The sequence below is a fragment of the Balaenoptera borealis genome (assembly GCF_965194805.1).
Source record: "Balaenoptera borealis genome assembly, chromosome: 13".
Classification (NCBI taxonomy): Eukaryota; Metazoa; Chordata; class Mammalia; order Artiodactyla; family Balaenopteridae; genus Balaenoptera; species Balaenoptera borealis.
The window spans coordinates 66,553,659-66,570,933 of record NC_138870.1 but is presented as its reverse complement, the minus strand read 5'-3'; the positions used below and the strand labels follow the sequence as shown (position 1 = coordinate 66,570,933).

General features: G+C 37.3%; 1 protein-coding gene across 3 annotated transcripts in view; it reads right to left on the bottom strand.

Annotated features, from left to right (window-relative positions):
* Positions 1–10,749, bottom strand: part of SYT1 (synaptotagmin 1) — a 538,168-nt gene extending 527,419 nt beyond the window's left edge. For 2 of the 3 annotated variants that reach the window (XM_082351697.1, XM_082351699.1), the window contains exon 1: positions 9,522–9,909. The gene's annotated coding sequence lies outside the window, so the exon portion shown is untranslated. Of the gene's footprint in view, positions 1–9,521; positions 9,910–10,624 lie in introns of those variants that run through there. The other variant, XM_082351698.1, reaches the window with a different exon arrangement.
* Between the last annotated feature and the right edge of the window lie 6,526 nt (positions 10,750–17,275).

The window sequence follows — 17,275 nt, the reverse complement described above, 5'->3', positions numbered from 1 at the left end:
TATATTACTGAAGCTCACCATGCCAGAGTAGGTCTTTACACCCAGAGCTATGAGACTCAAGTTTCAATCTTTTAGCACATTGCCATGATGGTCATACTGACTCAAACTATGAAGTACAGTTTGCTTATGACTCTTCAATTTCTTTTGATCACTTCTATCTGTTTGCTTCCAACTGTTCTGCATCTTCTACCACTGAGGAGTTTAATGATTATGATTTCTTATGGTTGAGTATTGGCTCTAGAAATAGACTGCTTGGGTTTGAATCCAATTCCCTCTACATAACAGTTGTATGACCTTGGCAAGTTACTTTTCCGCATTTTTCTCATCTAAAAATTATAGATAAATTAGTACCAGTCTCATAAAAATTCTTGAGAATATTAAATGGAATCGTAGTAAGAACACAAGAATATGATTAACTTGTGTTTGTCCATAAATCCCCATAAATACCTGTCTTCTGTTCCAGTTAATCTTGCATTCTTTCTATAAGCCTTTCCCAATTAAAACTTCTGTTTCCTTCTATCAGATCAGCTAGAAAGTCAATTACGATAATCCACATTGCAATGTGTATACCTATTGGCAATCATTTCCAAATGTGTTTGATTCTTAACATAAAGAATTGCCAACTGATGGATTTCACATTAGGGCTGGATAATAATTGGGGCTTGAGTATGTTCCCTGCTTAGCCTTTTCTATCTTGAAATAGGAGAGAAAAAGCACCAGTAGATCCAACAACTTCCATTAATGTCAGGTTCTGGAAACAGTGAGAAGTTGTATGTGTAAGTACCAATGAGAAAAATAATGAGAGATGAGGTTGGAAAGCTTCTAGTAAAGCTACAACATTCATTTTCTCATCACATTTCTGTGTACTCTAGGAGATGGCTTATGACTCCGTAGTTTACAAATAAGGAAACAAATGAGGTAACATCTAATACCACAGTGATACAGCAATGACTAAAGGCCAACTGAGCCTAGTGACTCAGGATTGGTGAATTGTCTTATGGATTAGAGAATTGTTCCTTGAATAATTTTGAAATACAATTTATTCCAAAGTTAGAGTCACAGAAGTAATGACAGTATATTAAATTGTCTTTCTCTTTTCAATGGGAAGAATAACAACTGTATATCCAATATTCAGTGAAGACGTTAGATTTCTGTTTTTATTTTTGATAAGAAATAGCAAACTAGTTCTTATATAGCGAGGAAGTTTAAAAATATACTTGATTTTTTTCTTGATTAACTGCTGAGGCAGTATGATTCAGCAGGTGAAAATTATAAAAGGCTTCCTAAGTGTGTAATTACAGGCAGGTAACTTAACTTCTGAGTCTCCTTTATTGCATCTGTAAAATGGAGAATCTCTCCATTATCAAAATCAAATAAGGCAACATAATATTTTTTAAATACAGTGAGATACAAGTGTTGTGAAAACTATGATGTAAAAGTTACCACTGGAAGAACAAAACAGAGAAAAAAAGGTGCCTAAAAGTACATGCCGTTTGGAATTTTAAACATTATTGTTTTATCTCTCTTCAATCAATTTTGTTCTAAAAATTACCAGTGGGCTGTCTTTACATGTAAGGCCTTAAAAACATTCAAATCATGGCACATTCCATTTAAGTGTGCCAACTACTTAAATTAAGAGGATGCTCCCTTATTTATCTATACAAACCTGTGAAACTAACCTGAAATGCATACAAACTAAGAGTGAAATTTCTTGGTTATTGACAAAAAATAAATTCAGCAGGTGGAGATTAGTATGGGGCCTAGAGTACCAAGCTCCCAGTGATTCTAGGGGAAGTTGATTTGTTAGGAGATGAATAAGAAAGAAAAAAAGGAAGGAAGGAAGGAAGAAGAGGGCAGGAAAAAAAGATGAGAAAGGAACAAAATGGTGGGGAAGGAAGAGAATGCAAGAGAATTGCTATATCACGCTCTTAGCTGGAGAGCTGAACAAATCTCTTCTACTCTGGCAGTGAGTAGTAACACGCTCCAACACATACGGGTCTAAAAGTCCAGAAGTCAGAGAAATCAAACTGTTGCTATGTGTTCAATATCTAAATGATGAAACAGATTCTCAAAGGCATAACAACTTGTCTACTCCACTGTCCTGAAGGAGTCGGCTCTGTCCTATCATTAATATTCATTTTGTGGTATCTAGGAATGGTTCCGAAAGTATCTATGATTCCACAGGAAAAAAACAAAACAAAACTGGAAACTTGCATATGAAGTACTTTTTTCCTCCCACAATTTAAAAGCAGGGTGGTGTTGGAGAATTTAGGAATATGTTGGCTTTTTGTTGAAATGTCACTTTCTTGAATCGTTAAACTCAACTATATCTCAAGGTGATTGTTTGGCATTTTAAATTTAATATTATAATTTAATAAAAACACGAAAAATAGGTAAATTACTTGTACTGTCATGTTGTTAACTAAGCTTTCAACATAAGAATTTCCTGTACCACAGACAGATAAAACTCAAGCATTTTTAGGCATATAATGGTCTGGTTTATAGATATTTAAATATAAAATTTTTGTGGTCTTGGATTCTGGACATTGGCTAAAATAGGATAGTGATGTTATTCTATTTATAAAAAGATGCTAGTGCTCTAGAAATATGCTCTAAGGCCCAATGGTTCACTTTATACATTCCTCAAATCTGATAAAAATGTTAGGGATTAGGCAGAAAGCCAGCCTTGTAAACAAGGATCTGGCAGACACTCCAAGTCAGACAGAGATTCAGAGCTTTGCTACCTTGCCTTTCTTCTGAGAAACTGTGTCAACTTTTCTCAATAATCTTGCTAACTCAGAGCCTGCTTGCTAGAGGAGTTTAGCTAGGCCTTAGTAACCTGTGTTATATCATTTGTCCTTGTTTCAAAAGCCATTAAGTCATTTGTCTAAAAAAACATTTGTTAATGACTTCCCCCACAAAAATAAGCAGCTTCCATATTTCATAGGTGGAGAACAAACACCTATTCGCTGTTTATAATACATAGAATGCTGGGGGGGCAGAACATCATCAGGAAAAAACATATTTAATCGACTCTTTCTCCTTCTCAAGGAAAGAGCAAACAATTCCAAATTGACATTTTAGTGAGTGTAGTCTGCTGCTGTGATGCTATATTGTTGTTTACACTTAGTTACATTCACATAAAATTATGCCTGAAAAAAGATTAGTAATAATCCATCCTAAAAGCAACCCTATGTGACGTTTCACAATAATATCCAGAGATTCTATAGATGTACAAACCAGTTCTCAATTATCTGTGATAAGCAGGATGAGGTATGTAAATGTTTAAGGGCCTCCATAACAAGACACAGGTGGGTTTTGGATGTATTAAAGCCAATCGAAGGATTTGAAATTATTTTAAATAATTATCTCAGCTTTGTCCACTGGTGCTAACAAGTAAAAAAGTTATACGGATTCACCGTTTAACAATCTCACCTTTTGCTTGGATCACTTGTGAGTAATCAAAAGAAATTCCATGAAAGAAAAACTATTTTATCAATTATCTAAATCTTATAGAAGATTCAACATCACATTTGAGAAGTGTTAACGCAAAGTTTGGTACAGCTGAGTACGTCCTGTCTTAGTATTTCCGTGTGCTTTTGCCTTCATGTTGACGAAAATATGCCAATAAATCTCAAAGTAGCAATTCCTGAATTCAATGATCTGTTTTCAGCTAGAGCGGGGCCTGGGCTGATATGCAAGGAGACTGGCCCGGGAGGGAGATGGGCCTCAGGTAAAAACAGGAGGCTGTCCCCTGGAGGCCACGCCCAAGGAACTGTGCCCAGAGGTGTGAGGTGGGTTTGCCTGCTCTCCCTTTTATTTGCTTGCGACAGAAAAGTTGGCTGTAGTCTGGGAGGGTGTAGGAGGAGGACAAGAGATAGTATGTCTCATTTAAGCAACTGCAGTATCAGAAGTTTTCATATTTAAGTAACTCTCCGATTCTATTTGTGTTTAAGTGCCTGTGTGCATTTTATCCTTGATTAGCTAGGTGAATGATTTAGAAAGAAAAGGAAAACATTCATCTATTGCAGGAAACAACACTTAACTCTTTTTACTTGTATAATACCCTTTGACAAAAATAATACTGCATTATATGAAGTCTAAGCACTTTAGAATTATAAGCAAAACTACATTGAGCAAATAGAGAAACAACAGGGTTAGTGGGATGAGGCAAGACCAAGTTTCAGTACCATCCATAGCCGGATTTGATTAAACGGCTATTTTGACCAAAATTCCTTCTTGACTGAGGCACTTAGCTAACTGTCTTAGGCGCAGTTTTGGGGGCTGCTGCAGGCGGGTTGTAATCCGGTATTTCCAATGAAATGTTGTCTGACAGGGCTGCTAGGAAATGGTATTTTAACCAAATTATTTCAGAAACCACATTATTTCACCAGATTCTCATACTAGCTGAGAAAGGCCATTCTCATTCTACATGGAAAACTTCCAGCTCCCATTTTGTACAGACAGCTAAAATATAGAAGGCGTTTATTATCTTCATAAGCTTTCCAATTTTCCAGAGCTCCTCTTCAACAAAATGACTCCCTATGTGTATAACTAATATGTTCATCATACTACATGTGAGACCAGTATAGGAACAATCGGTATCTTTTCTTTTTATCTCCACGATAGCAATAACCAAAAATGATGAACTCTGACCGCCTCTCATTTACATTACTGGTAAGTTATGGAAACCAGTGTGCCACATCCCTTCCAAGCATTGAGTGTATTTGTAGAGACAAAACAAACCCAAAGAGGATCAGAATTAGTTCTAAACAACTAGAAGTTGTGGTTTAACTAAATACAACAATTATAGAGAGTACAGAAACATTTTCTAATCTGCTTTGCATTTTTCAAAGACATAGCCGAATACTTCTTTCTAACACAGTCATAAATGTGCTATTGTTATGCTAAGCTAGGTTTCAGTTTGTTTTAGAACTCTTTTAAATATTGTTTTTAGATTTAGAAAGTGGCTATTTTAAAATTTCTTTGCAATAGGACCTCTATAATTATTTTTAAAACTGCGGAAATAACATCCCCGGTGCTTACTCCTTCTATAACATAGCAATAATTTCGCGTTGTACACTTTAAAATAAGAGCTTTTCTTTTTTAAACAATATAGCAAAGGTTGAAGTTTTATTCATATATAGCAAGAAAGGACTGGGTGCTCTCTTATTTCCAATAGATAGCATGACTATACTTGCAATATTATTTAAAATACATTTCTTTTATACTAACACATATGAGTAGAATGATGTTCATATGCCCTGCTATTACAGTTCATCTTATAGTCAATATAAAAGTGGCTCTTCAAGAACTCTCCTAAAATGACAGAGAAGCTAAAGGAAAAACACTGTTTTCTTCGGATTGGAAAGATTAAATTCCTGCTTTAAAAAAATGGTCACACTGAATGGAGAGATTTGAATCAAATTTATAAAACTATTAGGAAAAATGTTTATCACTCTTAAAGGAATTATTTAAGATACCAATCTAAACCCCCTTACCTGAAAAAGCAATGATAATCATGTCGATTATGTAAAAGATTTAAGAACAAGTTTACCTTTATGCAAATGTTGAAAGAAACACTGAAGAAATCTCAGAAAGATAGAAACTTTAATGTCCTGTTATGTCCAAATCATGTGAAAATGTGATTTCAGTTTGTTACCTATATATAAAAGTGCATCTTGCACTGAGAGGTTTTTTGTTTTTTTTTTTTAATACATGATTCATATAAAAATCACTTTTTCCCTAAGCCGCAGAAGGGCTGTATAAAGGAAAATATCTAGACCCCCATTAATTTTGCCTCTGAGTACTCCCGGTCTTTTCAACCAAAGAAATATTAAAAGCATCCCCAAGACATTGTCATCTTTCTTTAAATGGTACTTTTTACAGGAGTACTCCCTAGTTTCGGCAGATTATATGCTGCTGTCCATTAGTCTCAAATCCTTTTAGAAAATGTTACATAATTAAATATGTATATATATGTACACACGTACACATACATATATACACGCACATACGTATATATATATATATATATATATATATCCTTAAATGCTAGTTGAAATTATTTTTTAAACTGCCATATACTTTATCCCTATTTAAATAGCTTTGATCAATTTCGATGGCAAACAAATTCAGTTAGAAAGCATATCATATATTAAACTTTTGATACGGATGTATTTATGACAAGCAAATCATTAAAAATTATTTTAAATCAAAAGTGTTTCAGGTATTTCATTTTAGAAAGCATTAGTTTTTAGCAAAACACTTGTAAAGCCCACACCTACATTATTCTAATGCCAGAAAGTCTAACTTTGGTCTTGGTTTTCTGTAATAGTAGACCAAATTTGCTCCATTATGTAATCAAACTGTTTACTTTTACTTTCCCTTCCCCAAATCATTTAATCACTACCATTAGGAAAAGAATTATTATGTTCCAATTTGGAGTTAATGGTATCTCTTCCTAGCTATTACACAAACTGGAAATCCTAAGAGGTATAAGTATTTCAGGCTCACATAATTGTCTGTGTTAAGTGTGAGTTTTTTAAGATTAGATGACTGTAAAAATCTGTTTTGGGAATTCACTATAAATTGATTTAGTATACTGAACTCAAAAGAATGAATTGATATTATGTCTATGGTGTCATTAGGCAAACAGGAAGTTCGAATTAGCTTTTAGATCTAACACATTCTGTATTTTATTTATTAATCATCCAGTTCATTTTGCAAGTACAATTAAGAGAAGCTACTATATTCTAGTTTTATTTTCAGTTAGCACCAAGTCTAATGTGCAAATCTTGTACATACCATGCTAACCATTTTCATATTTCTGAATTAGAACTCTCTGACAATTTGACCAGACAGAATAACTAATATTCTCCATTATGAAATAAAGTTCAAAACTACTCTGTAACAACTCTCTATCATGTGGTATTTTATGAAATTAGCATTTTAGGATTTCCTCTGTAGGGTAGCAACCTTTAGTTCTGATAAAAATACATGAAAGTCTAATTACCATATTTGCTCTAAGACATTAATAAGATTTACTAAGATATTCTTTTAAAAGGAGAAAAGATGAAGGTTGTATGAAACTGTTACACTAGAACATTTTGTGGAATGACAGGGTAATAATTTTCCATAATGTGTCATTTAAAGTCTCACTTTAATCCACTCAATATACATTGGAATTAGTTCTGACTTCCGGTATACAAAGGCTTAATTTTTTTGTATGTGAAAAACTCAATACTCATATGCATGTCTTTTACATGCCACTGCTATAATTAGCATTTGTTAAGAGTCCTGAACATAAACGTCACAAACCAAGACCAAACTTTTACCCTTCCTAAGACAGTGGAGAAATAAGCAAGTAAAATCTTTCTCTTGCAGTGAAAAGCAGTTGGTTTCCTTTTTCTGTATCTTTTCATGTCTAAACTTGTTAATTCAGTTTTACACAAGAAGGCAATTAAACGATTGTCCTTTTGTCCTTATAACCAAAAGGTGGCACCTCTAAAAATTAGTTTTAGCTTTCAACAGAGATACTACATTAAAAAGAAAAAAAAAAAAAAAAAGGCATTTAAATGTCAAAGCCCTAGAAAGAAGATCTTGTTTTTGTGACTCGAGGTAATTCTACTTAGATAGGAAAGATAAGTGTCTCAAATGGAAAATGGATTAGAAAATAACGTATATTACGTTGATGGTAAATGAAAGCAGCTCTTCTTTAGGTTAGTGTATAAACTTGTCCACTGAAGATATGTGGTGAAAAAAATACTTTCTGGGGTACATAGATTAGTGTGGAAGATCAGGCAGAGTTGAGAAAGAAGGCTCCCTTTTCTTATCCGAAGTGGACACGTAGAAAAAAAAAAAAAAAAAATGTAAGACTTGGCATTTCCCCTGATAAATCAAAGGAGAAGATATATCTGGACACTAACATCTGCTGATTTCTCTGCACTCATGTAGGATCCACTTGGGATGCTTTCCCATTACATTCAGCTAAGCACTTCTCTCTATCTCCTCCCATCTGACGGTCATCACTTAGCTGAATAATAGGAAAGGAAAGCTTATACCATTGATGATGGAATTAGAAATTTCTGAGGCTGCTGTCAAGGCTCTGTCCAACAAGTCCCTTTCACTTGACCTATCATGCAGGCAGCCAGGGCACATAGCTGTTTTGATACCTTTCTCTGTATTATAACAAGACATGAAAGCAAAAACATTTTCCCCTTCAAGATTTTTTAATTTGATGCTATCTTCCTACCATTACTTTCTAAACTTTGTCCCAGTACAAGAGGATTCTTGGCCAACTGAGCTTCCATGCGCCTTCTAAATCGAGTACTGAAATTGTATAAGCATCATGTTTACATCTATTAAATATACTTATTAAAAGAAAATAAGGCAAGGCATGAATTTGATATCTGGGCAACAAAATGCAAACAGCAGAAAGGTAGAATGAAATCACAATTCATATGCAAATGCAGCTTTAACACAAAAGTTAAATGTTTGCTTTATTTCAAAAGGTTAATATTCAAGAAAGTCAAAATCACCGTGTACACAAAGCTAACTAGATTAGCTTTCTCAAAGTAGAAATCCAAGCCTCCTAATAATACTGGTGTCACTAACAAATGTTTTGAAACTTTACTTTTTTTTGTTTGTTTGTTTGCCCCCCAACATAAAGGCCGTGCCAAAGAACCTCAGGAAAGTAATAATCTGTTTAAAAAATTTTTTTCTCCACTCGAGAAACCTCTCCAAGTTCAGACATTACCAGTGATGGATAAGACCAAATAGTCAGCCCCGCAGGACAGATGGAACCAGGAAAAGTCAGATGTGGGCACTTAAAAGCAACAGCAATTAAGCAGTTGAAAGTGGGTTGGATCAGTGGTTTATTTTTGTTCCATTTGAAGGAATCTAGTGAGAGACACAGCCCCTTGCAAGCAGAAGATCGAGTCAAACTTGACGCTTCCCCTTTCTGGCACCCGGGCTGCACGGCTTGTCTACTTCCTTTATTCAGTTTAATTGCTTTTGGTACTCTAATTTTCTATATCGTATTCTATCTTGTTCTTTTTCCCCTAGGCAGAAAGAAATCTTTCTCCTTTCATCACTACCCCCGTCTTTCCTCTGAGAAAAGGCAATCCTCTCCAGGAGGAGAAAGAAACCCGGTGCGTGCTTTGGATGGGAGGAGGGAGAAGATCAGAGATTTGAAAGGGGTTGGGGGGTGGGGGGAGGTGAAGGATAGAGATTGGGGGTGGGGGACGGAGGAGAGGAAATGAAAGAGGGAAAGAAGAAGATGGGGGATGACCAACATCATCAACTCCAGGCTCTAAATCACGGGCGCTGTGCAAAGTGCTTCTCCAGGAGAGGCACATGTGGTCTCATTACATCGCTCACAATAGGCCACCCGGGGCTCCCTGCCCAGGTCTCAGTCTCCCACCGCCAAAACCCAAGAGTACCGAGAACAAAATCTTACGGACGGATTCAAGCAAATAGGCACCGCTGAGGTGGCTGTGCCGCCAGTCCCGCCGTCTTACCTGGAGGGAGAACCAGGAGGTGGTGCCGGGCTCCGTCCCTACCGCTTCCCCGTGCGGACCGGTGCACACACGTCCTCTCGCTGCCTCTGCTCTTGGAGGGGCAGCCTGCAACACAAAAGGGGTGTGTGGGTGTGGGTGTGTGGGAGGTTTTCCAGGGCCACCAGCTGGTCCCAGCTGGCCGCCCCCACCCTACACACACCCCTTCGGGCACTGAGCCCCCCTCTCAGTTGAGCACCACCCTTGGGGGGGGGGTGGCTTGCCCCGGGCGCAGTCTCAAGTTGCCGCTGCCAAGCGCTGCTGCCGCCGCTGCAGGAGGAGGAGGTGGAGAGACACTGGGGGCAGTACTCGGTCTAGAGCATCCCCACACTGCAGCTTCTCCAGGAATCCCTCCAGTGAGGAGGCGGCCGCCCACCAGCTCCCAGCCCCGGCTGCCTGATTGGTTCCACCTGGGGTACGCTGCGCCGAGGAGCCAATCCTGGCGCACTAATAATAGGTGGATCCGCTCAGCCAACAGCGCCCATCCCAGTTCTGTTAGTGTCTCTCCATCCCCACAGCGGACAGGGACCTGAGGACGGGGGGTTGAGAAGGGTTGGCGGGTGGGGGGGAACTACGAGGGGGTACAGATGCCAAGGAGACGTAATCAAGGGCACCAGATAAACCCTCTGGGTAGTCGCAGGAATGCCCCGCGACCTGTTCAGCAAGCTGTAAGCACATGAGAGGGAGACTGCATAATACAAAGCTTTTTCTTTCTTTCTTTCTTTCTTTCTTTTTTTTTTTTTTACTTTCAATCAAAACCTGCCCTGATACTGAGCATGCCCGGACTGCAACAGCACCCTAGGAGTTCCGATGTGTGTGGGTTCGCAGGCTGTGGGTTTTTCGAAAATGTGGGAGCCGGGAAGGAGAGGCAGAAGTTTGTCTTTGGCCATTTGACCCGCTGGAGTTGTGAAAGCAAAGCAGGGCGGGGAAAAGAAAGGATTCCGAAAGAGTGTCCTCAAACTGAGGACACAGGAAGGTGGTCCTCTGGGCTGTCGGAGGCTGATAATATTATCGTGTGGGTTCAGGGGTGGAAGCGGGGGTAGAATAATCTGAGCCTTGCTAGGTACCTGGAGACTTTTCGTAAAGGGTGCGGCGGATCGGAGATGCAGGGGAAGCTCCTTCCCATAGGTGGGGCCGGGAAGCGCGACTCCACCCAGCGGCCGGGGCTGTCAGGCGGCGGAGAGTGCACTGGGAGTTTCCACTGAGGCGACCAATAAGTTTGTAGACTTGGGTCAAGGGCGACGTTGTTGAGGATGCGGTTTCTGCCAGCCCCCTCCCCCATCTCTCCACCCCCTGCCAGCGCAGTGACGACTAAAGCGTGGGTTCCCTCCCTCCTTCCTCTCCTTCCCCCGAACGACTCTGCTCGGGAGTAAGAAGCTTTTCCCCTGTGACAGCGGCGCTGACCTGATTGCCTCTAAGCTCTAGGGCAATTTATAGCTTGGTAATACCGAGAGATACCAAACTGGGAGGTTCAGCGTGTGGGGGGCAGGGAGAGCAAGCGAGGCAAGGGGCGGAGCGGAACCTGGCTCGGGGCAGGACCAAGTCCTGGCTCTGCTCCACAGGTGCAAGTCTTTCCAAACGCAAAGGAGCATTTGTCTCTCACTCACTGACCTTGTTTACCGGACTTTGAATCTCTGATTTGTTTTGCTTAGAAATACTTCCAGTTTGTGTAAACTTGATCCATAGCTACAAATGAGAACTCTCCTAACTGGGGTTCTTTATTTTACTGAGAAGATGATCACGGCATCTCAGTTAAGGAAATAAATAGCTATCTCAATTCCCCAAACCCATCCACTTTGAACTGGAGTTTCATTAACATTGGTTTGCAAAGGTAACTGTATCAAGAATTCAATTAACAGTAACACATTTCTTCAAGTTTTAATTAAATCTCTCCAATTTATGTAATGTTTAAGATTAAGATCCTTATTCTAAGTATAGGGGAAAAGAAGACAACTTGATATAAACTAATCCTTTTAATGACAAATACCTGTGTATTCTCCAAAATTGTTACTATATGTAAATATGTACCTCCCATTTTTAAAAATATTCCTCAAATCTTAGAATAATTTCATAGATGGAGAAAGATAATAGATGTTAGTTTAAAATCAACTTATTTGATGACGAAGAAAAAGAATGAGGATGTTGAGGGGGGAGGGGGAGGAGAAAAAGAAGAATCAATTACCTAACACTGTTTTCCAGTAAATGTCCTCACGTGAGGATCATTATATTATCCACCTAATAGAGATCTTTATTCTAAAAAATACTCCTAGCACATTCTCTAGATTCCAATAATTAAAAGCTGCTTGTTTTTAAAAGCTGTGTCCAATAGCTGCATGTAGAAACAAGTAAACTTATTTTAGAAGAAATTAGTAAGTAGAATATGATTCCATATTAATCTCTGTTCCAGACTCTGATCCTATTATCAGTGTTTTAGCCAATTTCTCTTCCTGTCTACCTCATATCCTACCCAATAATCAACTCTCTCTCAGTGGTCAGAATCCTAAACAACAAGAATGGTGTTAGATGTTTACATCCCAAAGTTCCTTGCAGGAGACTGCTGGCTAAGATAAGAATGGGTTTTACAGGTATATTGTGATTAACTTTGGAATAAACAGCATTTCTGATCATGAATATTAGGAAGACTCCACTTACATACTGGATATATATACACTGTAATTTTTACAGAACTAAGATTTTTTATTCTCTCTCCTTTTCTTATGTTCGCTCCAAACTCTGGGAGTGATCTAAAGACCTCCACCTGGGCTCACATATCAGGCTATTCTGTTGCAGAGAGTATATATCATCTCTTTGACTTTATAGTAGACTCACCTCCATTAAAAGAAAGATCAGGTCAATTGTCTTTTGTCTTTATCCAGTTCCTCAGGTACTTTTAAAATCTAGAAATCTCTATGTCTTATGCTACTGAGATTGAGCTCATCCCCTGGTTATCCTGTATTTTTAAAAAATATTTGCTATTTTCAGAACTGTGTTTATCTATTTTATTCAACATTTTGTTTCCTCATTCTTTGCTTAAAAAAAAAAAAACCTTTGTTCATTTTTTTCTTCACATTTTTTGCTCTGAGATCTTGTCATCATTTTCTTTATTCATTTTTCAATGGATTCATCTATTTATTACTTTAATGTTCCCTTTGCCACCTATGTTAGGCTACAGGATCAGAATAGAAATTAAATTGGATTGGGGCACTGAGGAGAAGAGTGTGTCTTATGGCAAGAGTGGGAATTCGAGACTTTAGAAACTAGAAATTCATTAAGTGCAAACTTAGCCAAGGTTTTGTATAGACCACGGAAAGAACACACAAGAGAGATATCAAGAAAATTCTCCACATTGCTGAAAAGGCTTGTATATGCTAGTTGATCAATGGTACTGAAGAGTTCCATTGAATTCTCTCATATATCATTAGTTTATGTCTTTAATAACCACACTAATTGGTAAAATCTATTCATAAGTATCATTTCTCAGGGTTGTGAAAAAATGAAAAAATAACCAACTTTTCCATATTTTGCCTGTATAGATTTGTTTCTATAAATTCATACTTTCTTTTTATTTTTATTTTATAGCTATACATTTTCTGCCATTGCCTTTCAAGATACAGCCTTTTTTCTCCCCTCTTTCCAGGATAGAGGATTGATTAAATGTTTTCTGTAGCAAAAATCTGGATAGAATTCCAGCTTCCACACTAATTGTCTATGTGATCTTGAAAAATGTACAAAACCCCTCCAAGCCTCAGTTTTCTCATCTATAATATGTACAAAAGGACACAGCATATATCTTAGGGTTTTTTGTGAGGATTAAGTAATGCAATGTATATAAAGTGCTAGTTCCAAGCACATAGCAAGGATTTAATGACATTAGCCATTATTATTATTTTATCATTGTCATTCCTCTTGCCATTGTTTTTGTTTTTCAGATTTCTAGGAGATGGGACTTCCTCCCATAATCCAATCCATTTAAGCCAACAGTGAGGTGGACACTCTTTACATATGAGCGTTGAAGTTAGAAGAGAGTTAATGCATGTTATAAAAACTTGTTTATACATAAAGCATCAATAGTCTTCTATCTTGCATGTGTTGGTCTTAGACTGTAAGCTTCTAGGAGATGAATAAGTTTTAGAGAATGTGCACTTAAGTATTGTTTTGCTGTTAACATTTAGTTTATATTACTCGTTAAGAAAAATCTATTCTAGTGCTAAAAATATGAACACTGATGTTTTTGGTTTTTAGGAGGCCAGTGGAACCGACCACATGTTTTCAAAACACTTAAAGACAGTGGAGCCCTCCATTTTGGTTTCCTTTCTCTCACAATCATTTGGCCTGATAGTACTGCCAATGATGTTATAGCCAACTGGTAAGGAGAAAACATCAGAGCTGTTTTAGAATTAGACAAAAAGAAATTAACCACGTGGATTTTTAAACTGGACACCGAAAGTTTTAAATAAAGAGAATCTAGAATTGAAAGAGGAAGGAAAGAAAATGAACACATGGGAGTCAAGTCAAAGCTTCGTCTCTAGGGCAGAGAGTAAGAGTTCTATAATTGAACTACAATACTTTACAATTTTCACAGAAAAGAAAATAAAGAGCTAGAGGTATTCAATGTGGCTTTACAAAAGCCTTTTCTTAAAGTTATGGCTAAGAAAATATTGAAAATGAAAAGGAGGGCAGTGACTCAAAAAGTAATATACTGTGTCAGGCTGTTGAGGTTAGCAAAAGGAAAATAATATTTAAGTGAATCTATCTCAAGGGCAAAATAAAAAGTAGTTTGAGTTAATGTTAGCCAAAGGTTTTAGAAGGAAAACAAGTGATATATTTTTCAAATACCCTATCACACCAGAAATATACTGTAGCAAAAGCAATTTTGCTAATAAAACAAGAGCAACATTAGATTTTATATTAATTCCCTTTCAAATCAGAGGGAGAATTCTATTTAACTGAACACATAAGAGAATCATAGCTCAACTACTGCCTTCAATTTATGTTAAAAAAAAAAAAAGGTGTGTCCAGAGGGATTAATTACTTATCAAAAGCCATAGAGAGAGTTAAGGTAGGGAGAGGCTGTGGAGGAGGAGAAATATTCTGTGTTTTCAACAAGCTAAAGTGTTTTAATAATATTGTTTAGGAGAGAAGCAGGGCAGACATTCAAGACTTCAAAATTTGATTCTGGAATGGTGCTTAGTGCTTTGATAGAAGGCAGGAAAAACACAAATACGTCTGATTCATTCTAGTACACTCCTGGGAGGGTTTTTATAGAACGGATTATCTGGGTTTGCTTCAACAATTTATATGCAACCTGGTCCATTTGTTTCTAATTCACCTAATACTAAATTAAGCATCAAAACTGGCAGGCTTTTGAAGGACAAGTTTATTTACTGGATATTGAACAAAGAGGAAATATAAGAAAGACACAAGGTTCTCTACCTCTAACCCCAGAATAAAAGTCTCTCATAGATCTGGGCATGCTTCCCTTTTGGATATTGAAGACTTGACAGAGGTAACAGGAGCCTGAGTGATTGGTCTCTTGGTCTGTGAGCATGCTTCCACCCCAAGGTAGTTGAAACCTATTGTGGATGCCATGATGATGACATCTCCTGGACCATGGTTGTCCATTATGTGTGTCCCCGTGTTTTCTATCTTAAGCAAGAATAGAGGAATAGATTTGAGTATCAGGAAGTCAATGGAATATAAATATTTAAAATATTTTTGAGAAAATTGAAACAGAAATGTTAATTTCTCCAACATCACACAGCACATCTCAATCCCCAAGACACCGACAATCAAGAGAAATTTACGATGTATTCAAAATAACTGTGACTACTTCAAGAACTCCAATTCTTCTCTAGTAGCCTCCAAAAATACAGAGTAAATTGAAAGATTTATGGATTAAGGAATAGCTTAAATAACACTTATTAATATAACTGTCTCATCATCACCAAGGGAAATGCATGAAACCAGAAAAGGGATATTTTGCCAGCCATCCTTCTTAATGAATAAGGTTACTGAGTTTTAGCTGTTGGCTTTAGAACTCTTAGAAATGTTCATTAGGAAATAGTATGAATAGTTTAAATGTTATTAATAAAGACACCAGTATATGCACCATCCAGCTTCAGAAATTAAGTATTGAAAATTACCTTTGCCATCATTCATTTGCTCTTCCTCATCTGATACTCTCTTACCTGCACCACCAAGGTAACCACTATCCTATATTTTGTGTTTACCATTATCTTGCTACTCTTTATAGTTTTACCGCATATATATGTAACTCTAAAAATTGTCATTTTCAGTTTTTCCTTTTTTTGGATTTTTATAAATGGACTTGTGCAGTAATATATATTCCTTCAACACACTTAGTTTGAGTACATTTTGGGATTCGTCCATGTAGCTGAAGTTTATTCACTGTAACTCATAGATTGTATTCAATTGTATGAATACATCATTTTTTTAAAAAAAAAAATAAATTTATTTATTTATTTATTTATTTATTTATTTATTTATTTATTTATGGCTGCATTAGGTCTTCATTGCTGCGCGCAGGCTTTCTCTAGTTGCGCTGAGCGAGGGCTACTCTTCATTGCTATGTGCGGGCTTCTCATTGCGGTGGCTTCTCTTGTTAGGAGCACGGGCTCTAATGTGCCTGGGCTTCAGTAGTTGTGGCACTCGGGCTTCAGTAGTTGTGGCTCACGGGCTCTAGAGCACAGGCTCAGTTGTTGTGGTGCGTGGGCTTAGTTGCTACGCGGCATGTAGAATCTTCCCGAACCCGTGTCCCCTGCACTGGCAGGCAGATTCTTAACCACTGCGCCACCAGGGAAGTCCCCATCATTGTTTTTTACCCGTTCTTCTGTCTATAGATATTCGCATTGTTTTGCTATTACATATGGTACTGCTATAATCAGTTTCAAACATGTCTTTTGTTCTGCATGTGCATGAGTTTCTCTTGGGTATACACCTAGAATAAGAAATGGACCCAAGTTTTATAGATCTGAGGTTTTTACAATTTAGGGACCTTATTTTAAAATATAGCCCCAAATTAGGAATGGAAGTGTATATTTATTTGGAATGAAAAAAGTCACAACAAATTTTTTTTTATTGACAATATGTCCCACACTGTATATTTCATAGCTGTGACTCATTTTTTAACTAGACGTCTGTACCTCTTAATCTACCTCAGCTATTTCTCTCATCCCCACCACTCTCCTCTGCTCTGCCAACCACCTGTCTGTTCTCTATATCTGTGACTCTGTTTCTCTTCTGTTATATTTACTCATTTGCTTTATTTTTTAGATCCCCCATATAAGTGAAATCATACAGTATTTGTCTTTCTCTGTCTGACTTATTTCACTTAGTATAATACCCTACATGTCTACCCATGTTGTCAAAAATGGCAAGATTTCATTCCTTTTTATGGCTGAGTAATATTGTATTGTATGTATACCACATCTTCTTCATCCATTCATTTATCGATGGACACCCTTAGGTTGCTTTCCTATCTTGGCTATTGTAATTAAAGCTGCAATGAACATAGGGGTACACATATTTTTTGAATTAGTGTCTTTGTTTTCCTCAGATAAATACCCAGGAGTGGAATTGCTGGATCATATGATAGTTCTATTTTTAATTTTTTTAAGGAACCTCTATACTTTGTTTTCCACAGTGGCTGAACCAATTTACATTCCCACCAACAGTGCATGAGGATTCCTTTTTCTCCA